At 50.2% G+C, this 24,052-nt stretch overlaps 1 protein-coding gene and 1 long non-coding RNA gene across 4 annotated transcripts in view; one reads left to right on the top strand and one right to left on the bottom strand.

Annotated features, from left to right (window-relative positions):
• Nucleotides 1–390: 390 nt before the first annotated feature.
• On the bottom strand, nt 391–6,025 carry LOC106732614 (uncharacterized). Its single transcript, XR_001368855.4, has 3 exons — nt 5,684–6,025; nt 4,808–4,890; nt 391–3,869 (listed from the first exon to the last, which is right to left on the bottom strand). It is a non-coding gene; the product is annotated as an uncharacterized LOC106732614 (long non-coding RNA).
• Nucleotides 6,026–23,615: 17,590 nt separating this feature from the next.
• Nucleotides 23,616–24,052, top strand: part of PAK1 (p21 (RAC1) activated kinase 1) — a 128,583-nt gene continuing 128,146 nt past the window's right edge. For 2 of the 3 annotated variants that reach the window (XM_006131928.5, XM_006131927.4), the window contains exon 1: nt 23,616–23,875. The gene's annotated coding sequence lies outside the window, so the exon portion shown is untranslated. The remainder of the gene's footprint in view (nt 23,876–24,052) is intronic. The other variant, XM_006131926.4, reaches the window with a different exon arrangement.

Below are 24,052 nucleotides of genomic sequence, written 5' to 3' on the forward strand. Positions count from 1 at the left end.
ATCTCTGATTTGAAGCTTCCTTGCTATAGAATCCTGCTTAATTCTCCCACACACTTCCCCATACTTTTACTTTTCTATGTCCAGTTATGTGTAGGGACTGCCTGGAAGAACTTCTTGTGCTGATGAAGGCTCATCTCCTATAATAGAAAAGGGCAATGGGAAAATTTTATTTAAACTAATAAAATCTTTGATGTTAACATATCACAAGTGGAATATTTTATCTCCTTCCGCCTGAATTTCCATTGCCCTGTACCTTGTGTTATTATTTACATTAGGGATAAAATGCTGCTATTCTGATCTAGTAGCATCTTATACTCTGTACAGATGTACATGATTGTACAGAGTGCAGGTCAATGAAGACTTAGGCCTCTTTATTTGGTTTACTTCCTCCACTACCTTCAAAGCTATTCCTCCTGCCTGTTTCTTATCCTCATGGCAATACGTTTTCGGAGTCTTTAGAACTAAACTTTTCAGTATAAAGGAGCAGCAACACAATATGAGTGCACAACATTCCTCAGAGTAGCCATAGAAACACAGGAATTCTCTCTTTAATACTAATGGGCAGTTGGGAATTGTCTGTGTCTATTAGATGTCATTTAAAAGGTTACAAACTATTATTATCTGTATTACAGTATTGCATGTAGGGTAGGGCCCCATCATGTTAGGTATTGTTAAAAACATATGAGAAAGACAGTCTCTGTGATCTTGCTAATTTAGTACATTTATAATCCCTGACTGCTCATTTGCCAAGCATTTTAGTTAATGTATCACCTAGACCAGATGGAGTCTGTGTTGAATTTTACACTTTTCTATCATCACTTTATTGTTTGAAGTGTAGTAGAACCTCAGATTGTAAATTAAGGACTTTTGTATCACACACACAACAAAAAGATTGTCTATGCTCTAAAACTGCTTACAAGTTTGAAAGTATATGACAGACAACAGGTGGATACAACAAATAGAGATGGGATGCACAAAGTAGCAATGAATGATTTCATTAGCATGAGAACAACAATCATGGTACCAACTATCTAACATTTGGAGGCATCATGACAGAGGGAATTTTTTAATTAAAGGAGGATGAAATAGTGTGTGTGGATTTTGAGAAACACTTCATATGCATAAAGTGCACCACAGGAGAAAATGCAAAGGTGTTTGAAGGAAAATTGGACAGATCAATGATAAATGCAGGTATCATTGACAGAACTTATTTCTGAACTGCTGTGGATGTCATGGAGAGTTAACTTTAGACCTCAACTTTCAAATTTCATCAAGCTATTCTACAGCTCTCTCAATAAGATGGTATTCCTACATGGAATATTTTCTGAACTCTGCCCTCTCCTGTGTGGATTGTATCTGGACTAGCCACTCTCATCCCTTCCTCTTGCTCCATCAAGCAATTATCTGTGCTTCAACACAACATAAACACGTAGAAGATTGAGTGAGAAATTGTACCAGGTTTGCAGCCTCTTGTACAATAAACTTTTGACTGAATTAGACAATGCCAGGTACATGCAGCTCAGTGAGACAGTGGTCCTAACCTTCAAAATCTTTCCTTACATTCTCCTCTTTCTTCCTTAAACAGCTAGAAGAGTGCTTTCCAGCATGGACAGACAGGCATATGTTAGTTGTGCTTTCAGGTTAGTGTGCTAAAAATAGCTGCATGGCCACAGCAGTGTGGGTGGGGGCATGGACTAGCACCTGCCCAACCCCTGGGCACATATTTGGACCAAGTTGGACAGCTAGCCCCAGCCACCACCCTTGCTGTTGCAGCCTGACTCCTAATAGCATGCTAATTCAAGCAGAGCTAGCACATGTCTGTTTATTTGTGCTAGGAAGTATACTTCCTGCTGTTGTGCAGACATATCCTTAGTTCTCTCTACCATCTCTAGGTGTAATAGATAAACTCCCGAAGTTTCTTCAACTCTAATCTATGATTCTATGATCTCACTTGTGTACTCATTTATATCTTCCCCCTTTTCTCTTGCATTATATATTTGCCACCTGCTCTCCCCAGCCAGAGTGAGGAATGCACCAAACTGTGCACTTTCCCCTTACTCCCTGACAAAGGAGAACAGCCAGCAGTGTTCCCATATGAATAGAAGGGGCATCAAACCTCTCCCTCCCTAAAGGATGCCAGGGGGTGGGAGGCTCAGAGCTGGAACAATCCCAGGGAGGGAGCATGCCTCCAGCCAATCCCTTTCACCTGCCTGGTGATTGTTACTTTTCTATATGGTTTATGAGAAGCAATCGCATTCCAGGCACATCCCATTTTCCTGGCACAACCAAATCTTTCCCTGGCTTTAAGTTATGATAAGAGGAAGCTGTATACTGGATTTGGTAGTCCTAACTCTTACTGTTTAGAAGGAGTTCTTGAACAAACAGATCATCCATCAGTCCATCTGGCAGTCAAATTCTCTCAAATATATAGTAGCTATAACTTAATTTAAAATCCAGATGCTAATAACATATTTGTATTGTTCCTTTCCTCTCTTCTGCAAGTGAGACAACTTGACAATAATGAAAGAAAATTCTATTTGCATGCCTAAATATTCTGGTTGTCTGGCTTCTCCATTCACTGTTAGCCAGTCCCATGATGAGATTTACATTCTTCTATCTGATTCTTTGAAGGAATCAATTTTATGGTTGTAAGGATTATATCTGTATTGTACGTGGATTGGAAGAAAAATATAAAATGCATTTAGAAAACAAAGAAGTATTCTAGGCTTTTTTGGGTAACAACACTGTTTTATCTGTTATATAACTGGCTTCCTTTTAGTTTGCAAACATCATGGTTAATATTAGCCTGGCAATGCAAGAGCACCTACTGCACATTTCATAAACTGAATGAATATTGAAGGATTTTGTGATACTGCCCTTTTCCCAATATCAAGCAAATTTAGACATAGCAAACTGTACACTCATACTTAAATTTAGTAGGTCCTGAAACAACATGTTAAAACAGAAGAGCTCATAGCCAAATGCTCTCTGCATTGGGATCAGCTGAGAATTGAGTTTGATGTGAATACCTTGCAATTGGATACCCATGAGACTAGAAGACCTGAACTGAGCTATATTAAGCTGCTCATTGTACTTTTTCCCCCTGTGAAGTGTAAAGCACTGAAAGCCTCATTGTTTCATAACCACTTGGGAGAAGGAGAAGAGTTATTTTAATACAGTGCTCTTAAATAAGACTTGTATTTTATTTTATGTATTTAATTTTATGTATTTAATTAATTTATTTATTGCATTCAACCATAGCTCTGGGCATAGATGCATAAAGCAATATAGTACATACAGAATTCCACAGTGGAGCATTGTCCACTTTATAGTCACAGCTCCCCAAGCCCACTGGATACGTCTACACTAACATTAGTTATTCCGAAATAATAAAGAGCGGGTCTACAGTACAAACCTTTATTTTGAAATAATGTCAAGCAGGACGATTTCTTACTCCAACTCCTGTAATCCTCATTTCATGAGGAGTAAGGAAAGTCAAAGGAAGAGTGTTCTCCCTTCCACTTCTTGCTATGTAGATAGCACCAAAAGCTGAAATAAGCTATTTTGACTTAAGCTATGCAATTGATGTAGCTGAAGTTGTGTAGCTTATTCCAACTTTAGCCCTGCTGTGTAGATGTACCCACTGTGAGCAGGTAGCTCCCTCACACTTTGAAATGAAGTCTATTTAAATCAATAGAGTGGGTTATCCCTTTCCTGGAGTTTGGCTGTATTTACAAAAGGAAGGAAGCAATAAACCTTAAAATTCTCCCCCCACTGGTGTTCCTTGAGAATTCCCAGTTCATGTCCAGTGTCTGTACACAGCCACTTCCACTTCCTTATGTCTGGAGGGAAGAGTGAGATATCTACAACTGTAAATGAACAGAAAAACACAATTGATGTTTTCTAGCAAGATCACAGGTTTGTCTACATTTAAAAATGTAAAGTGCAGCTGCAGAAGCACTTTAAACTGAAAGTGTGGTAATGGCAGCAGTGCTGGGAGCTCTCCCAGTGCTCTGTGTAAACCGCCTCCACCAGGGGGGTTGCTATCAGCGCTAGGAGCTGTGCTCCCAGCACTGTAGTCTGGTTCACACTGGCACTTTACAGTGCTGTAACTTCTTGTGCTCAGGGAGGGAGTGTGTTCTTTCACACTCCTGAACCAGTAAGTTACAGCACTGTAAAGTGCCAGTACTGGCTTAGCCTAAATCTGCTAGCAGGTGAAGATTTCAGATTAATGCTGCCAACCTGATGCACCCCTCCAAAATAAACACTTTTCCTGCATAAATCACTTCACACTTCAAGTCACCCTTCTGGAGGATAGCAGTACATTATATCCCAGCAGCAGTCTACTGCTGAAAATGTGACTCTTTCAAAGATATTAGAGAGTTAAAAGAGGATGCCATCTACCGGTCTCAGAACAGGACTGGGAGACAGGAACCCCTAAATTCAAATTCCCATGTTGTCCTTTATTGTGTTGTGTGACTTAGCCTCTTATCTCATTTTTTGTACCTGTAAAATGAGAGTAACAATAATTATCCACAGGATGCTTTAAGGATTAACTAGAGAATGTTTATAAACTGAATTGTGGGCAAGAATTGGATGTCTCAATGTAGCCCTGAAAAAAGGAAACAAAGAAGACAGGCCCCATGACATTTACATGAAAGCCATAAATTCTGGATTTCAGATCACATGGCCCCACTAGCATCTGAGCCAGCAGAGAGATGATCATTAGTGTCAGAATGAGAACTTCTGGAAGTTGAACTGAAAAGAAGGCCCAAGTTAAAGAGACTCAATAATTAATACAACATACCACACAAATGACTCCAAAAGCAACCGTGGAGTGATCTTGAAAGGTATATTCACCAGATTTCAGAGCAAATTCTCTCCAAAATTCTGTAAAATATAAGATGATATTCGAGATTTGAGAGAAGTCCAGAGCAGGACTCCAGCTTATGACATTATTTTATCTTGTAGACCTTGCAGGTACATAACAGAAAGTAGTCTATAGAGAGACATGAAGATAGACTGAGTATAGGGGTTCCTAATTGACACTAAATCCAGTTCCATCAGCTTTATGAAATAGTTACAAATGGTTCACTAAAACCTGGTCAGCAGTTCTGAGACAGCTGAGGGGACGTACATCATATTAAAGGAAATCTCTAGACTCTAGAGAAGCTAAAACAGGTCTGTGAGGGGTTCGGGGCACGATCACCCCTTCTCAGCCCGAGAGGGGGGGTCTGCGGACCCTTTCGTCCTCCTCTGGTCCTTTGCTGTGCCCTAGGTCTCTGCTCTGGGGCCCGCGCCCTCGGGTGTGATCACCCCCTCCCCAGAAGAAGGGGGGGTCAGCGAACCCCCAAACTAGTTACCCGTCTCTGCGGGATGGGGCCGAAGCCCCTAGTTTGAGCCTTCCCCTCTCTCGGGGTTCCGACTCACACTTCGCCTCCGCTATAGTCGCTAGGAGCGAGATGCTCCTCTAGGAGAGGGAGGGGGACCAGGTCCCACCCTCTCTCCGGGTCCCAGCCCGGGGCCCTAAGCGTCGGGGTCTGCTAGTGCCCCGACACGGCGGACGGGGGGGTCCACTCCCTCCATAACCCGTCCACCCACGGTCGCCAAAAGTGTCCTGCCCCGGGCTCCTTCCTCCCTTCAGATGCCTCCTGCCGGTGACGCTCCGCGTCCCCGAACCTACCCTGGTTCTGCAGTCCGAGGCGCCCAGCGTCCGGGTGAAGTCTCCAGGGTAGGTTCCCTGAGTACGGTCCGCTCCCGGCTGTCCCGTTCCCTCCTGGTCCGGCGCGGCGGGGTTCGTCCGCCGTCCGAGGAGGGGCTGACCGACCTCCAGGGGCAATGGCTGTCCCGGAGGCCACGGGACCAGCGCCGGGCCGACAGCCGGGGGGCGTGTCGCTCCGGATCCGTCCTGCAGCAGGGGCTACTCCTCCGCTGCTGCGAGGAGTCTGCCCCCTACCCCGCTGGCGGCGGGCCCTTTTGAACCGGCCCGCCGCGCCGGCCGCCGCCCGGGGCCCCGCCCCTTCCAGGCACGTCCCGGCGTGCGTCCCTGCTGGGCAGCCGCTCCCCTCCGCCCCGCCCTCGCCGCGCGGGGCCTCGGGAGATGGGCCGTGTTTGCACCGCCGGCGCAGGCGCGGTGGCAGCGCACCGGTCCTCCTCCCCCTCCGGCTCGCGCTGGAGGAGCCCTGGCGGGTTCGAGCCCGGCCGTCGGTCCCGTGCCGGCGGGGGCTCCAGTTGTCTCGCCCCCAGGTCAGTGACGGCCCGTCACAAGTTCTAAAACAATTTGCATTTCCAAAGTCATTTTGAACCCAGTGTGGCCGATTCTGTAATAATCAGTATAGATTTGATATAATTATTTACATACCACTATCCTCTGCTACATTTCAACAGAACTGTTTATTACAGTTTTCTTTGCTGGATAAACTATTGAAACTGCTACTTTATGAGATGCAGATGGGGACCCCCCCACACACTTTTTTTTCTTTTCTTTTCTTTTTAGGAGACAAGGGTACTGAGTTTGAATCCTCTTGCTGTGATCAATATTCTAGGGAGCAGCTATAAATAAATAGTGTTACTATAGAAGAGTCATGCATGCATTTGATAGATGAATTTTATTGCACTGATATAAAAATAGGCTTCATGAAACACAGATGTAATCATCGATTATCAGCAATTATATTTTTGAAATAATGTTTTAAATTCTATACTGAGGTCCACAAATATATAGGAAAGAGACATCATGATTTTATATTTTTACAGCTTGCTTAAACTGCATGATATTTGTGAAACATTCACACAACACTCAGAAAGAATGAGTGTCTGTTAATGCTTTACAGTGCCTGGTTGCCACTCGTGTAATACAGCAAGACAGAATCACAAAGGCATGGAAAAAGACGTATTCAATCATCCAGTCAGTTTCTTTGCTGGAGCAGAATTGTTCCTTAAATTTTATTTTCTAAGGCTTTGTTCAATCCAGTTTTAAATGATTCAAGATACGGATTGGTTTATGTGGTGACATTTTGGCAGGGTATGAAATAAAATCTGGCAGAGATGCAATGACTAAAGGCCTAATCCTGTCCACACTGAAATCAGTGGCACAACTCCCATTGACTTCAGTTAGAGCAGGGCTGGATCTTGAATAGGTACATAAGTAAGCTGAAAAAGGGGGAAAACCCCTAATTCTATTATGCTGTTATATTCTCGTTCACTCTCTCACAGATATCTACAATATCCCTCTTCATGGGCAAGATTTTCTACATAAAAATGAGCTGCTTTGTTAGTGGTCAATAAATAAAATAGCTCTGGATTAACAGTCTCCTTCTGATGTCTCACTTAGACTGGCTGCAGGGGCAGATGACCATTTTGCGGGGCCCAGGGCAGCACAATTTCACGGGGTCCCCTTTGCCACGGTGCATGCACGGGGCTTCTTGAAGCGCGGAGCCCGGGATGGCTGCCCCGCTCGCCCTGCCCTATATCCGCCATTGACTGGCTGTTGCAGTGTTTAGTTCTGTTTACACTGTTAATGGGAACTCTCCAGAAGCATATTTTAAGAAATCAATAAAGAGAGGAAAAGCTAATTGATTTTTGCTGATTTTCTTTAACTAGAGGAAAGCCTATTAAACTTGGTGGCTGTGTCTAGATTGGCATGATTTTCCAGAAATGCTTTTAATGGAAAAGTTTTCCGTTAAAAGCATTTTCGGAACAGAGCGTCTAGATTGGCACGGACGCTTTTCTGCAAAAGCACTTTTTGCGGAAAAGCGTCCGTGCCAAACTAGACGCACTTTTCCGCAAAAAAGCCCCGATCGCCATTTTCGCAATCGGGGTTTTTTTGCGGAAAACAAATCTGAGCTGTCTACACTGTCCCTTTTGTGCAAAAGCTTTGCGCAAAAGGGACTTTTGCCTGAACGGGAGCAGAATAGCATTTCCGCAAGAAGCACTGATTTCTTACAGCAGGAAGTCAGTGCTTTTGCGCAAATTCAAGCAGCCAGTGTAGACAGCTGGCAAGTTTTTCCAAAAAAGCGGCTGATTTTTCGGAAAAACTGGCCAGTCTAGACACAGCCAGTCAGTCTACAATAAAAGACAGGGTTACTGTGGTTCAGGGAATAAACTTCGCCCTTCATAACTTTCACTCAAAATTGAGTCTTCCTTTGTTATTCCATAGTTACTACATCTTCTACTCTTCTTATAAGTATTGGACAAACTGTTCAATCATTTGCACTTGTGTAAATCTGGATTAAATTTAAATGGCATGAAACTGGGTTTGTTAGTGATTCATCTCTGAGCAGGATTTGGCCCATTTAATTCTGATTACCTATAAATCAGCCTCCTTCGGAGTTTGAAAGACAAGAATTTAACCACATCACTGGACTAAAAAATGGACAGAATATATTAAATAGAAAATTATTCCTGGACTCAACAAAAGCGTCTAGATGTGTTTGATAAAACCATGCTGGGTTGGTGGTAAATATTGGCCCTTTAGGCCAATTTTTGGCAAGGCAAGAAAAGCCTAAATCAAATGCCCTTGCCTGTGGGGAAACAGAGAATTGTTGTTGGTTATTTAGAGAACATTGGTCTTTGGGTCCCACTTTATTTGAATTCTCTACATTGGTGTGAAAGTGTCAGAAAAATGGTTTTAATTTTGATGCTAATCTTCCAGCATCCAGAGGAGTATCTGAAAAATGTCTGAGAGACTTACCAAATTAAATAACAGGACAGGGTTATTTGCACATGAAAGTGGAGTAAGAGACAATGACTCCCTGCTCCAATTTGGAATTGAATTTTCCATTAAAATGTACGTCAAATGTGAAAAAAGGCATTTGAAACACAAATAGTGAAATGTACTTTTATTACAGTTGCTGCCACTGAGAGTATAATATGCACTGTAGATGTGCTGTGGCTTTTGCAAGTGTGAGCATTACACACCAGTGGATTGTGGGTGAGATCTTTGCATGCCATTGCCATTCTGCTGATTCTACAGTATGTTCCACCTTCCCCAATATTAGCTTATCTTTTACAATTTTTTCTCTATAGTCATCCAAAGGCCTTACAAATTGGGGAACATGGGAGAGCTGCCTCCCCTTCTCTCCCTCCCACATTTTTTTGCTCCTCAATGATATCTCTGCCAGTTACCTCTTGGTGCCCATTCCTGTTCGCTGGCTGCCTGTAATTCTGCCATGAGATATGTATTTTGCTATGCTCAGCTGCTATAGTGATTTCCAGCCAAAACGGGGGTGAGGACATTCTCACATGATGGGGTTGTTCTTAGGGAATGTGTGGAATGAGGCAAGGGGATAAGTGTGGAAACTGGCAGGGAGGGGAGTTCCTAGGATATAATATGGAAATTTTAGGGGCAGATATAGAACTGGGGGAGGAGCATTTGAGCTGGTGACCTTGGCTGGAAAGAAGGTAGAGAAAGATGGATTTTAGTAGGGCTGAATTATGACTCCAGAGGCACAGACAAGATTTAATGGGGTTGGCAGATGGAGGGAGAAGATTTTGACTGTAATTTTTGTAACATGCCCTATATGCATGTTATGTGAATTATGGGTATGTCTACACTGTACAACTATTTTGAAATAAACTAGTCTGGAATAGTTATTCCAAAATAGCTTATTTAAAAATAGCACGTCTACACTGCAGGGAAGCCAAAAAATTAGTCCACGGCAGGCTTCCCTAATACAGACGTGCTATCTCAATTTAGAGCCCCAGAAGGCACTGGTGAGAAATAATAAGGGGCTATTTCGAAATAGCAGCCGTTATTTTGAAATAATGGTGCAATGTAGATGCACCCTTAAAGACATAAATACTGTAGCATAATTAAAATTAAGTATAAAACTGTGAGGGGTTGCAATACCAGTGCCTCCATTGATATTTGAGTATAGGTCATTCTGCCTTACCAATCATTCATCTCCATAGAGCTTTATAAATTATCAGATTAATATGTAAAAGGCCAGATCCTCAGCTGGTGAAAATCAGCATAGCTCCATTGGCTGATCCCACTGTAAAAAAAAAAAAAATTATTTAAATGTATTTTCCACCTCAGGTTAACTAGGAATATTCATAACTTTTTTCAAGAAGCAAAAAACTTCAGATGAATAAGAAAACACCAGAGTCTCTGATAAAAATGTAGAGCAATGCAGCTCAGCAGACATTGAGACTGCAACCAAGAAAAGCCCCAATCTTCAACTCAAAATCAGCAAGCATTCCTTGGTATTATGATGTATACAATCAGATGCACCTGATTGCTGATGAATCAAAGGATGACTTCATTGCTAACTCATGGATCCACTTGCATTTTATGATTTCAAGAGTTGCACAGTAAGTCCATGTAATCATTTATGACTCACAGTATTTACCTTACTCCAGCATCAAAGGAAATCTTTGCTGTTAAAAAAATTTTTTTGACCAAAATTATCTGGGGTGCAAAAAGTGCATTATGTTTCACTAAATACACGGTCGTCAGTGAAGCAGTGAGAGAGCATGTAAAATCAGAATGGCAGGAAGATTTCTATGAGTGGTCAATTTCTTTGATATCTTGACCAAAATGAACAGAACCTTTAAGGAGCAGCTGAAAGACTCTCCGACACTTATCAAGGGAGTCTGTACTTGATTGTACCATCATGTTTTATGTTATGCAAGTCATTACTCTCCATGATAAGTCTAACGATGAGGGGCTGAAAGTATTAGGGAGCATTTAGAAACTTCTATAATGCTACCCAGAAATAAATTGATTGAAATATGTGATTATTTTCTGAAAAATGACATTGTAAGGGGCAGGGAACACATGAGGAGCATATTCAGTTTTAAGTGATGAAACTACAGACATTGCTAGGATAGAACAAATCTGGTCCTCTCCTCATTTACAATAGTTACATCAGTGTAACACCTTTGAAGAGAGGTAACTACAGGCAGTCCCCGGGTTACGTACAAGATAGGGACTATAGGTTTGTTCTTAAGTTGAATTTGTATGTAAGTCGGAACTGGCTCCAGATTCAGCTGCCGCCACTGAAACTGACCAGGGGCTGACTTCAGGAAGCCGGAGGCAGAGTTGCTCTGCCCCCAGCTTCCTGGAATCAGCCTGATCAGTTTCAACAGCTGCTGAATCTGGAGCCTGGGACAGAACAGCTGGGGTGCTGCCCGCTAGGTTCCCACAGGACCAACCAGGCAGCACCCCAGCTGCTCTACCCAAGGCGTCCCGCAACAAAAGCCTGGTCTGCTGGGGGCGGGGGCAGACTAGCTACGCCCCCTCCCCCCCCAGCAGACCAGGGAGACCCGAGCAAAGGGGAGGGACCCCGCCGCCCGTGTGGCTTTGCTCCTTTGCCCCCGAACAAAGCCGCACAGTCAGCGGGATGCCGCCTGTACGGCTTTGCTCCTGTCTCCCTGGTCTGCTGGGGGGGTCCAGCAAAGCCGCTGGACCCCCCCAGCAGACCAGGGGGACAGAAGCAAAGGCGCCCAGGCGGCGGGGGTCCCGCTGCCTGGGCGGCTTTGCTCCCGGGCAAACGAGCAAAGCCGCCCAGGCGGCGGCTTTGCTCGGGTGTCCCTGGTCTGCTGGGGGGTCCAGTGGCTTTGCTGGACCCCCCCAGCAGACCAGGGAGACCGGGAGAAGCTTTTCTCGCCCCGGAGGACACGGGCGGCGACCCGCCGCCCGTGAGCTCCAGGGCGAGAAAAGCCCCGTTCGTAAGTGTGGATCCGACATCAGTCGGATCCGTGTAAGTCGGGGACTGCCTGTAGTGGTGACCCCAAGGAGTCTGTACAGTAATTCCGCATTTAACACTACAGGCAGTCCCCGGGTTACGTACAAGATAGGGACTATAGGTTTGTTCTTAAGTTGAATTTGTATGTAAGTCGGAACTGGTACATATTGTAGGGGAAACTCTAGCCAAACATTTCTCCAGAGCTCAGTTTTATTCTCCCACACCTCACTTCCCTCAGTCCTTTATTCTCAAGCTGAGGTGTCTGCTGAGAAAAGTCGCTCCGCGTCTCCCTGGTCTGCTGGGGGGGGGGGGTGCTAGCTTTGCATCTCCCTGGTCTGCTGGGGGGAAGCAGCTAGTGCAGGGTTGCCTCACCCCGTTTGTAAGTAGGGATCCGATGTAAGTCGGATCCATGTTACCCGGGGACTGCCTGTATAGATATGTTTCAGAAAATGATCATGTTAAATGAAAACGTGTTATGCGGGGTCAGTTTTTCCATTGAAAATAATGGAAAAGGTGGGGGTTGCGTTTCAAGTGGCGGTGTCTGTTGGGACCAGGACATAAGGTGAGGGAGAAAGGGGACTGGATTACAGCAGGGAGCGGAGGTGTTTGGCTCTGGGGAAGGGAAGGGAAGGAGGAATGGGTTGGGAGTATGCCCCTGTGACGGATCTGCTGGGACCCACACTGCCTGCGAGGGAGGGGGTCGCAGGGGAATGGAGCGGCGAGCAGCAAACCCACCTTCTGTTCCATGATGTTGTGGAGCACACAACACACTGTCACAACCTCAGAAATGTTCTGCTCACCCATCTCAAGATGGATGAGCAGACAATGGAAGCGCGTCTTCGGCTGTCCAAAGGCGCACTCGCTCTGGTTGCGGGCCCCGTTCATGTGGTCATTGAAACTTGCCCAGCTGGGGTCCGTCCGTCCTGTGTAGGGCCACATCACCCAGGGCATCAGGGGGTAGGCTGCATCCCCCACAATACAGAGGCATGTGGACGTCCCCAACAGTAAATTCCTGCTGGGGGATGAAAGTACCTGCCTCCAGCCTGTGAAACAGCCTGGAGTTTCTTAGGATGCAGGCATCTTGTGCCCTGCCGGACTACCCCACATAAATGTCTGAAGCGGCCACGGTGGTCCACAAGGGCCTGGAGCGTAACGGAGAAGTACCCCTTCAGATTGATAAAATGGGTTGCTCGATGTTTCAGGGCATGGATGGGGATGTGGGTCGCATCCAGGGCTTCCCCCACAGTTGGGGAACCCCAGGGCTGTGAAGCCGGCCACTGTTGCATCCACATCCTGAAGGCAGAGGACTCTCTGGAGCAGGATGTTGTTGATGGCATGGACAACCTGCGGAAGGCACACAGAAACACAGGGAGTGCACTGAATGAGGCAGGGTAAGTGCATAATCCCTTGGGGAGGGAGGCCTGCCCTCCTGTGAAGCCCTCTGTCCCCAAACACACCAGGGCCCCCCCATCCCACAGGCTTCCCCAATACCAGCAGGAGTATGTGAGGAAGGGATGGCACAAACCCCTGGGTGATGGGGTGTCCCCCACTCTCCCCACCCCCCCCCAACCTGGAGTCTTCCCTTCCCCTGGGCAGGGAGTGCAGCACTCCCCCCAGGACTTACCTGCATCGCAACAGCACCGACAGTGGACCTGCCCACCCCAAACTGGTGTCCCACCAAACAGTAGCTGTCCAGGGAAGCCAGCTTCCAGAGGGCAATGGCAACCCTCTTGTTGACCGGGATGGCAGCCCACAGTACATCTCTGGAGCACAGGGATGAGCTAGGCACACATTCCTATCACTAGCTCCAGGAACATCTGCTTTCGCATCCTGAAGTTCCGGAGCCACTGCTGGTCATCCCACTGCTCCTGGACCAGCCAGTCCCACCACTCAGTACTGGTGTCCAGTCTCACATATCACCTCTTCACAGTGGGGTGGGGATGCCCCAGGGATGCCATCACCTCTGTGGAGAGGGAGTCCAGCTAGAGTTCAGTCTTCAGCTCCTGCAGGAGTAGTGCAGCAGCATGGAGCAGCAGCTGCAGGCACTCCAAAATGGCCATGTGGAGCCAGAGCAGGCACAGGGCCATTCCTGGCTCCATGGCACAGCAGTGATAACACCAAAGGCAGAAGCTGTGGTGTTCAAAGAGGCTGATGGCAACCACAACTAGAACTGCTATGGCTGTCAGTCTCTGCAAGAGGTCCCAAAGCATGCAGCAGGAGAGAAAAAGCTGTCCAGGGAGATCCCTTTAAGCACATATCTCAAAGGAGCTCCAGACCCCACCCCAAGAAAGTCCTGGTACCCTTTTGCCTTCTGCAAAGTAGTTCTGGGCTGAAACTTTTGCACAAGAGCATCCCACCAGCATGGATACTCTCTTGCACAAGTACTTTTGTGCAAAACACTTCTTGCACAAGAAGCAGGCAGTGTAGATGTAGCCTCCCTATTGGAGCCCCTCACCTTCAGCAATGCTACCTTTCTCTTTATCAGCATCTCTGACTGGTAACCATACTAGTTATAAAGCACACACATACCTGCCAACTCCTCTACTACTTCCACCCCCCTCCCCAAGGAAGGCTTTTAAAGAATTCCCAGGCAACCTGAAGTCAGCTCAGCTGGCCCTTATTTGCTTTAGAGTCATCCTGTCTCAGCTGCCCTAATTAATCAGGGCCATTGCTATTTTCCAGAACTGCCTTGCCTTTCTTTCCTTCTAATCAAGCCCGCTAACCTGCCCTATTACAGTGGATAGAAAATTGGCTAGATTGTTGTGCTCAACAGGTAGTGATAAACCGCTTGATGTTGAGTTGGCATCTGGTATCAAGTGGCATGCCCCAGCAGTTGGGCCTGGGGTTGGTTTTGTTCAACGTCTTCATTAAGATTTCATTAAGATTTGGATGATGGGTTGGATTGCATCCTCAGCAAGTTAGCAGATGACACTCAGCTAGGGGGAAAGGTAGATATGCTGTAGGTTAGGGATAGGGTCCAAAGTGACCTAGACATATTGGAGGATTGGACCAAAAGCAATGTGATGAGGTTCAGCAAGGAAAAGTGCGGAGTTCTGTGCTTAGGATGGAAGAATCCCAAGCACTGTTAAAGGCTGAGGACTGACTGGCTAAGCAGCATTTCTGCCAAAAAGGATCTGGGGATTATAGTAGAGGAGAAGCTGGATATGAATCAACAGTGTGCCCTTGTTGCCAAGAAGGCTAACAGCATATTGGGCTGCATTAGTAGGAGCATTGCCAGCAGATCTAAGGAAGTGATTATTCCCCTGTATATGGCAGTGGTAAGGCCACATCTGGAGCCCTGCGTCCAGTTTTGGGCCTCCCACTACTGAAAGGATGTGGACAAAATGAAAATGATTAGGGGGTGAGGCACGTGATGTATGAGCAGAGGCTGAGGGAACTGGAATTATTTAATCTGCAGAAGAGAAGAGTGAAGGGGGATTTGATAGCAGAATTCAGTTACCTGAAGTTGGGGATCCAAAGCGGATGGAGAGAGGATGTTCACAATGGTGACAGATGACAGAAGCAGCAGCAATGGTCTCAAGTTGCAATGGGAGAGGTCTAGATTGGATAGTAGGAAAAACTATTTCACTTGGGGTATATTTACACTACAAAGTTAATTCGAACTAACAGCCGTTAGTTTGAATTAACTTTGATAGGTGCTACACAGGCAAACCGCTAGTTCGAACTTAATTCGAACTAGCGGAGCGCTTAATTCGAACTAGGTAAACCTCATTCTACGAGGACTAACGCCTAGTTCGAATTAAGTAGTTCGAATTAAGGGCTGTGTAGCCAATTAATTCGAACTAGTGGGAGGCTAGCCCTCCCCAGCTTTCCCTGGTGGCCACTCTGGGCACCACCAGGGAAACTCTTCTGCCCCCCTCCCGGCCCCGGAGTCCTTAAAGGGGCACGGTCTGGCTACGGTGCCCGTGCCAGGTGCAAGCCTGCCAGCACCCAGCCAGCAGACCCTGCACCTGGCACGGTATGAACCAGCTATCCGCTGCCCCCCAGCCCTCCACCTCTTCCCGGGACCAGGCTGGCAGCTCCCAGGAGCCTGCCCGGGGACGCAAGAGGCAGGCGCCTGCTTGGTCTAGTGCGGACATCATGGACCTCATCCACGACCTCCGCACTAGGCACAGGAAAGTGGCCGTCTAGGGCAGGATAGCTGCCAGCCTGGCCACCCAGGAGCAGGTTTGCATGAAAATCAGGGTGGTCCAGCGAGACCCCCAACCCTGAGCCCTGAGCTTAGAACATAAAAACATAAGAACGGCCGTACTGGCTCAGACCAAAGGTCCATCTAGCCCAGTAGCCTGTCTGCTGACAGCGGCCAACACTAGGGACCCTGGAGGGGATGGACCGAAGACAATGACCAAGCCATTTGTCTCGTGCCACCCATCTCCAGCCTTCCACAAACAGAGGCCAGGGACACCATTTCTACCCGCTGGCTAATAGCATTCCAGGGACCCAACCTCCATGACTTTATCTAACTTCTCTTTAAACTCTGTTCTAGTTCTAGCCTTCGCAGCCTCCTGTGGCAAGGAGTTCCACAGGTTGACTATTTGCTTTGTGAAGAAGAACTTTCTTTTATTAGTTTGAAGCCTGCTACCCATTCATTTCATTTGGTGTCCTCTAGTCCTTCTATTATTGGAACTAATGAAAAACTTTTCTTTATGCTCCCTCTCCACATCATTCTTTTCTAGACCTCTATCATGTCCCCCCTCAGTCTCCTCTTTTCTAAGCTGAAAAGTCCCAGTCTCTTTAGCCTCTCTTCATATGGGACCTGTTTCAAACCCCTGATCATTTTAGTTGCCCTCCGCTCTCCCACCCTCTCTCTTCCCCTCTCCCACCTCCTTTTCCCAGTCTCCCCGAGTTTTGTTCAATAAAGAGAGTTTCTATTTTTGACCACACGTGTCCTTTATTTTGTACATCAGGAAGGGGGGCTAGGGAGGGGTAAGTGGAAGGAGGTGAGGGAGGAATGGGGTACGCGTCCCCGATGGGGAGGACTGGGATGGCTCTGCGGGCTCCTCGGGGTGGAAGCTCTCCTGCAGCCCTCCGATTGACCCCGCCCCGGATGGCAGCCTGCGGCAAGTGCAGCCGGGCTGATGGCCGAGTGCTGTGATGTGCCCAGTGTGAGCACTCAGGGTACTCCAAGCCAGGACTGCTTTGCAAGCGGGGAACCCCTGAGAACTGTCTGTCCGGGGTGGAGGGGTCAGGTCCCTTTAAGCACAGCCCTCGGCTAGTCTGAGACAGCAGCTCCACCCTCTAAGTACTAAGCTGATGCCCTGCCGGCACTGCTTCCGGCCGTCCTTAACCTTGGTTCAGGGTCCACTCAATGTGGACATGCTAGTTCGAATTAGCAAAACGCTAATTCGAACTAGTTTTTTAGTTCTAGATGCACTAGTTCAAATTAGCTTAGTTCGAATTAACTAATTCGAATTAAGTTAGTTCGAATTAGTGCTGTAGTGTAGACATATCCTAGGAGGGCAGTGAACCACTAGAATGGGTTGCCTAGAGAGGTGATAGAATCTCTATTCCTAGAGGTTTTTAAGGTGAGGCTTGACAAAGCCTTGGTTGGGATGATTTAGTTGGTGTTGATCCTGCTTACCTAGGAGGTTGGATTAGATGACCTCCTGAGGTCTCTTCCAACCCTCATCTTCTGTGATTCTATTCTGTTAGTCTAAAAAGGAGGAAATTAAGTTCTCAAGTGATTACTCAAAAATCAATTGCTTAACAGAGTTGGTTGTTGAGGTTAGGGCCTGATGTGCAATTCCTGCCCACAGAGCATAAGAGAGACTTTTGAGGTAATTGAGGAAATAAACTTCTTGGAATGAAGCCATATGAATTTATGCTCAGTACCAAGGAAATTCAGAGCCATTTCACAAATATTTTCAGTGCATCTGCTCTGCTTATTAAGTTTAAAACACAAAGAAAAAATTGTTTGGTTTTCAATCAGTCGCCTTTGAAGCAAGACGTATATTTTACAATTTCAGGTCCAAAGTTTACCACTGCCATGTTGTGGACAGATATCCCTGAGCAGCTCCTCCTGTCTTTGGTCAGGGAGCAGGTCTTAGATGCTGTGACGGGTTGTCACTGGCCCGGGGGGAGGACGGCTGGAGCCGCCGCCCGCAGGGAGACAGCGGCCAGCCCCAAGCTCTCTGGTGCGACCCTGGCACAAGCCGGGGGAGCCGGCGGGTCCGCACGCTGCCGCCGCGCCTGCGCCAGCAGGGGAGCATTGGCCCCTCCCTGGAGGACACGCAGGGCGGGGGCAGGGCGGAGCGAGGCGGGTGCACGGCGGGGGAGGATGCCGGCACTCTGCCAGAAAGGAAGGGGCCCCGGGTAGCGGCCGGCGCGGCAGGCCGGTTCAAAAGGGCTCACCGCCAGCGAGGTCGGGGGCAGCCTCCTTGCAGCGGCGGAGGAGCGGCCCCCGACCCAGGACGGACCTCGAGCGTCACCGAGGCCGGCAGTCAGCCCGTTCTCGGCCCCCAGGGCTCCCGGGACAGTCACCACAGCTGGCAGTCGGTCAGCCCCTTCTCCGACGACAACCGAACCCCGCCGCGCCGGTCCCGGAGGGAGCGGACCCAGCCAAGAGAGCTTTCCCTGGAGACTTCGCCCAGATGACCCAGGACCCGAGCCGCCTAACCAGGGTAGGCCCTGGGGGTTGGGGCTGTGACCCCAGGGGACTCAGGAGGGGAGGAAGGAGCCCGGGGTGGGGCGCTTTTGGTGACCGTGGGTGGACGGGTTACGGAGGGAGTGACCCCCTGTCCACCACGCCGGGGTGCAAACAAGCCCCGACGCCTAGGGCCCCGGGCTGGGACCCGGAGAGAGGGTGGGACCGGTCCCCCTCCCTCTCCTGAAGGAGCGTCCTGCTCCTAGAAACTTTACTGAAGGCAAGACTGCGAATTGGGACCCCGTGCCGGGGAGAACTTAGACTGTGGGCTCAAGTCCCATCCCGCAGGGACGAGTGACAATTTCCGGGTTCGCTGACCCCCCCTTCCATCCGGGAGGGGGTGATTGCACCCAAGGGCCCGGGCCCATAGCGGGGACCCGGGGTACGACAAAGGACGAGAAGAGGACGAAGGGGTCCGCAGAACCCCCCTCTTGTACTGGGAGGGGGTGATCGCACCCCTCACACCTCACCCGTGGTGGAGAATGTGGGTATCGACCCCCTGAGTTGGCACTCGAGTTAAGGGGTGTTTTTTGCCTAGGGAAAGGAAAACGAGTGCCAGAACAATGGATCCACAACAGCTGTTGGACTGGGTGGGGGAAACCCAGCGCCAGCAGCAGCAGTAGCAGGCCCAGATGCTCCAGCAACTGGCAACCCAATTTCAGGACCAGCAGCAGCTGCTGGTCCAAGAGTTGGCCACTCAACATGAGAAATGGATACAGATACAGGGGGCCCGCCCGCCCGGAGCGGCAGGGGGGCCCGTGTGGCAGGGCGAGGAGGGCGAACGCAACCTGGGCTCTCTCCCCCTGCGCTTGACCAAGATGGGGCCGGGGGATGACCCCGAAGCCTATCTGACGACTTTTGAATGGGTGGCCACTGCCGCGAGATGGCCAGAGGACCACTGGGCCACTTTGTTGGCTCCTTAGCGACCCAGGATGCGCTGCAGTATGTGAAAGTAAAAGAAGCCATTCTGGATCAGCTAGGGATCACCAGTGACACGTATCGCCAGTGTTTTCGGTGCGAACGATTCAAACTTGGGGAGCGGCCTCGGGCCTTTGCACAGTGGCTGCGCGAATGGGCTTGGCGCTGGCTAGAGCCTGAGCAGCACTCCGGCACGGAAACGGTGATTCTGGAGCAGTACGTGCACCTTCTCCCCCAGGAAGCCCAGAAGTGGGTCCGGAGGCACCAGCCAGGGTGAGGGAGGCACCAGCCAGGCCCTCACCGAAGCCCATATGAACGCAGAGGGAGGTGAGATAGGGGAGCGGCAGGAGTCAATACCCGGCCCCTCCCTGCGGGAGGCACCGCAGGCACGAGGAGGCGGACCAAGCCCGCCCAAAGACCCCGCCTAGGCCGGCCTTTGGGGGGGGGGCGATGGTTGGCTCCAATATGGCCAGGCAAGCCGGGAGACACCCAGGAGAGAGCAAGGAAGGGGACGGAAGAGAAGGCGGGCGAAAGCCATAGGATGGGGAGTCGGAATGCCTGCTATCAATGCGGGCAGGACGGGCATTTCAAACGTGACTGTCCTCTAATGGATTGCACCTTAAGCCTAACAACCCCGGGGGGAACCCCGCCGGAACAATCGCGGCCGACAGTAACCATCTGGCTCGGCCTGAAGCCCCTGAAAGCCCTCGTGGACTCTGGCTCTGCTCTTACTTTAGTACGCGAGGACCTGGTTCGAGATGCCCCGGCGACCGGAGAGACTGCTTGGATGTAATGCGTGCATGGGGATGTGAGAGCCTACCCCACGGTGTGGGTCCACCTCGCCGACGGCCAGATGGCAAAGGTCTGGCAGGTGGGGAAAGCGCCCACATTACCATGCCCGATAGTGATGGGGAGAGATTGGCCCGGGTTTGCAAGACTGCTACGTAGAGGTGCGGACCCGCCGCGGGAGCAGACGCGCGTGACGGAGGGCTACATCCATCCCCGGACCCTCGGAGAGCCGGACGTGGGCAGGGGGGCGCCGGTGGCGGGTCTCCCGGAGGACAGGCTGGCCGATGCTCCGGACTTCTTGGAAGAACAATGGGGAGATGAAACCTTGCGGTACGCTTGGGAGCAAGCAGAGGGCCCCGCAGAGACCGACGGGCACCGTCAGGGACCCCTCTTCCAGGTAATAGGGGATCGGCTGTACCGTCTGGAAGGGGCTGGGGAAGGGGAAGAAAAGCGGAGACAGTTAGTGGTGCTGCAGGGCCGGCGGAGGGAGGTCCTGGACCTGGCACACATGAACCCCTGGTCCGGGCATCTGGGAAGGGAAAAGACATTGGCCCGCGTCCTGCAGCGATTTTATTGGCCAGGGGTCTACAGGGTGGTGTGGGACTTTTGTGCCTCTTGCCCCAACTGCCAGAAGGTCTCCTCGGGCAGGGTACCGGTGGCCCCCTTGGTACTCCTCCCGGTTGTGGGCATCCCCTTTGAGAGGATAGCCTTAGATTTGGTAGGGCCCCTGGAACCGTCTCGGACGGGGTACTGGTTCATCCTAGTTGTCATTGACTATGCCACTAGGTACCCTGAGGCAGTACCGCTTCACAATACCAAGGCACCGACCCTAGCTTCCGAGCTGCTCAAAATCTTTGCGAGGGTGGGATTCCCCCAGGCCATTTTAACGGACCAGGGGACAAACGTGACCTCACGACTGATGAAAGAACTGTGCGCACTGCTACGGATAAAGACCTTGCGAACGTCCGTGTACCACCCCCAGTCGGACGGGTTAGTGGAGCGCTTCAACCGCACTTTAAAGGAAATGCTCAGGTGGGTGGTGCAAGAAGGACCACGGGACTGGGATCAGATGCTACCAGCCCTCTTGTTTGCTATCCGGGAAGTGCCCCAAGCCTCCACGGAGTTCTCCCCGTTTGAACTATTGTATGGGCGCCAGCCTAGGAGGATTTTAGACATTCTAAGGGAGGATTGGGAGGTGCAGACCACCCAGTGTCAAGGCACGGTGCAGTACATCCTGCAACTCTGAGAGAGGTTGCGGCGGGTGGGGGCCTATGCCAAATTAAACCTTTTGAGGGCCCAGATGAGACAGGCTCATTATTACAACCGAACGGCCGTGATTCGCCAGTTCAGGCCAGGGGACCGAGTGTTGTTGCTCTTACCCACCCAGGAGTCTAAGCTCCTCGCGGAATGGCAGGGCCCCTACGAGGTGATCCGCAAGGTCGGAGATGTAGATTATGAGATACGGCTCTCGCGGAAGCGTAGGGATACACAGGTTTTCCATGTTAACCTCCTTAAGAAGTGGGTGGCTAGGGAAGGACTCCTGGCAGCACCCGTGGACCGGGAGGAGGATCTTGGCCCATCCCGGGAAGAGTGTACAGAGGAAGACTCGCTGTCCATAGGACCCGAACTTACCGAAGAACAGCGACAACAAATGGAACATCTCCTACACCGGTTCCATCATGTCCTTACTGCAACCCCGGGAACGGCGAAGGTAGGAGTACATTGTATACGTACTGAGCCAGAGCGGGTAGTGTGGGAAGCCCATAGACCCCTCCCCAGGAAGGTATGGGAAGCCGTCCGGCAAGAAGTACAAGCAATGAAGCAATGGGGGGTGATCGAGGAATCACAAAGCGAGTGGAGGAGCCCAATAATGCTGGTCCCCAAAAGTGACGGGAGCGTGCGGTTCTGCATTGACTTCTGGAGGGTCAACAGCATCTCGCAGTTTGACGCATACCCCATGCCAAGGGTGGAGGAATTATTAGAATGTCTGGGGCGGGCTAAATACATATCCACCCTGGACCTGTTGAAAGGATATTGGCAGATCCCGTTGGACCCGCAAGATAGGAAGAAAACCGCGTTCGTGACCCCGTTCGGCCTCTTGCAGTTTCGGCGAATGCCTTTCGGCTTACATGGAGCAGCGGCGACCTTCCAGCGGGTCATGGACCAGGTACTAGGGCCCCTTAGAGGGTACGCAGCTGCCTATATAGATGACATTGCCGTGTGTAGCGTGACTTGGCGGGAGCACCTCGAGCACCTGGAGGCCGTGATGCGGGCGTTGCAGGAAGCGGGACTCACGGCTAACCCCAAGAAATGCCACTTCGCCTAGAGAGAGGTGTCCTACCTGGGCTATACGGTAGGAGGGGGACAGCTAAAACCGTTGTTGGGGAAAGTGGAAGCCCTCCGGAACTATCCCCCCCCGATGACTAAAAAGCAGGTACGGGGTTTCCTAGGACTGGCGGGCTACTACCGCAAGTTCGTGCCTGACTTTGCTACAATCGCAACCCCATTGACGGAGTTAACTAAAGACATAAACCCCAATAAGATTCAGTGGACGGCCGGGCCAACCAGCCCTTCCACGAGTTGAAACATAGATTAATCTAGGCTCCGATTTTAAGACAGCCTGACTTTGAGAGACCATTTATTTTATGCACAGACGCATCCGAATGCGGACTAGGGGCGGTGCTGGCTCAGGAGTATGACGGGGAAGAACATCCAGTCCTTTACCTGAGCCGGAAACTCCTACCCCGAGAAACGAACTACGTGATGGTCGAGAAAGAGGCGTTGGCCGTGAAATGGGCCATAGAGACCCTAAGGTACTATTTGTGGGGAAATAAATTCAAACTGGTTACGGACCATGCTCCTTTAGTTTGGTTAAACTCCATGAAAAATTCTAATCCCCGCCTTACGCGGTGGTATATGTTGCTGCAACCCTACCAGTTCAAGGTAGAATACCGGGCACGGGCAAAACACCAGAACGCGGACTTTTTCTTGCGGGTGTTTGACCCAGGCGGGGAAGGGGGAAACCCCACTGTAAGGGGAGGAGGGTGTGTGACGGGCTGTCACTGGCCTGGGGGGAGGATGGCCAGAGCCGCCGCCTGCAGGGAGACGGGGGCCAGCCCCAAACTCTCTGGTGCGGTCCCGGCGCAAGCCGGGGGAGCCGGCGGGTCCGCGCACTGCCACCGCGCCTGCACCAGCAGGGGAGCATTGGCCCCTCCCTGGGGGTATGTCTACACTACAGCACTAATTCAAACTAACTTAATTCGAATTAGTTAATTTGAACTAAGCTAATTCAAACTAGTGCATCTAGAACTAAAAACTAGTTCGAATTAGCGTTGGCCAGGGAATGCCTCGCTCCTGATGCCATTTAGCAGTTCCCTAATCCCAGCCGCCTCTACCTCTTTCCCAAATGACATCACCCTGTTTGCTTCACACTCACATCTTCCTGTCTCCCTCCTTCCCTCCCAATCCCCATCAACCCAGCTCGCACGGGGAGTGGAGAGGTTTGCCGGACACTCCCAGCCGCCAATGGGAGAGGAGCCCCGCGGAGGGCGGGGAAAAGCCGATGGGAGAGAGGCCGGGAGCTGCTGCCGGCGCTGAGCTAGGTGCTGCCGCTGACAATAGGGGAGGCGGTGGCGTGCTCGAGGAGGAGCAGTGGGCGTGCGTGGGGCAAGCCTGCTGGGCTGGCTGCGGAGAGAGTCTCGCCGCGAGGAGGACCGAGGAAGGGAGCCAGGGGGGGAGTGGGCAGGGGAGAAAGAGGAAGCGAAAGCAGCTGCAGCCGCAGGGCGAGAGAAGGGAATCCCTGTGCTGCCAGGAGGTGAGTGCTGGGCGCATGTGAGCGGGGGCAGCTCTCGCCTCCTGCCTTGCCGGGCACTTTGTATCTTGGCTTCCCCCGCGGCTGTCCGGGCAGGGGGAGCTCTGAGAGCGACCCTCGTTCATTGCCACGCTGCGCCGGTAGCTCTGCGCGGGCAAGTTTTTAACCAGGGCGCAGCGC

This window comes from Pelodiscus sinensis, chromosome 1, assembly GCF_052426305.1.
Source record: "Pelodiscus sinensis isolate ZL-2025 chromosome 1, ASM5242630v1, whole genome shotgun sequence".
Lineage (NCBI taxonomy): Eukaryota > Metazoa > Chordata > Testudines > Trionychidae > Pelodiscus > Pelodiscus sinensis.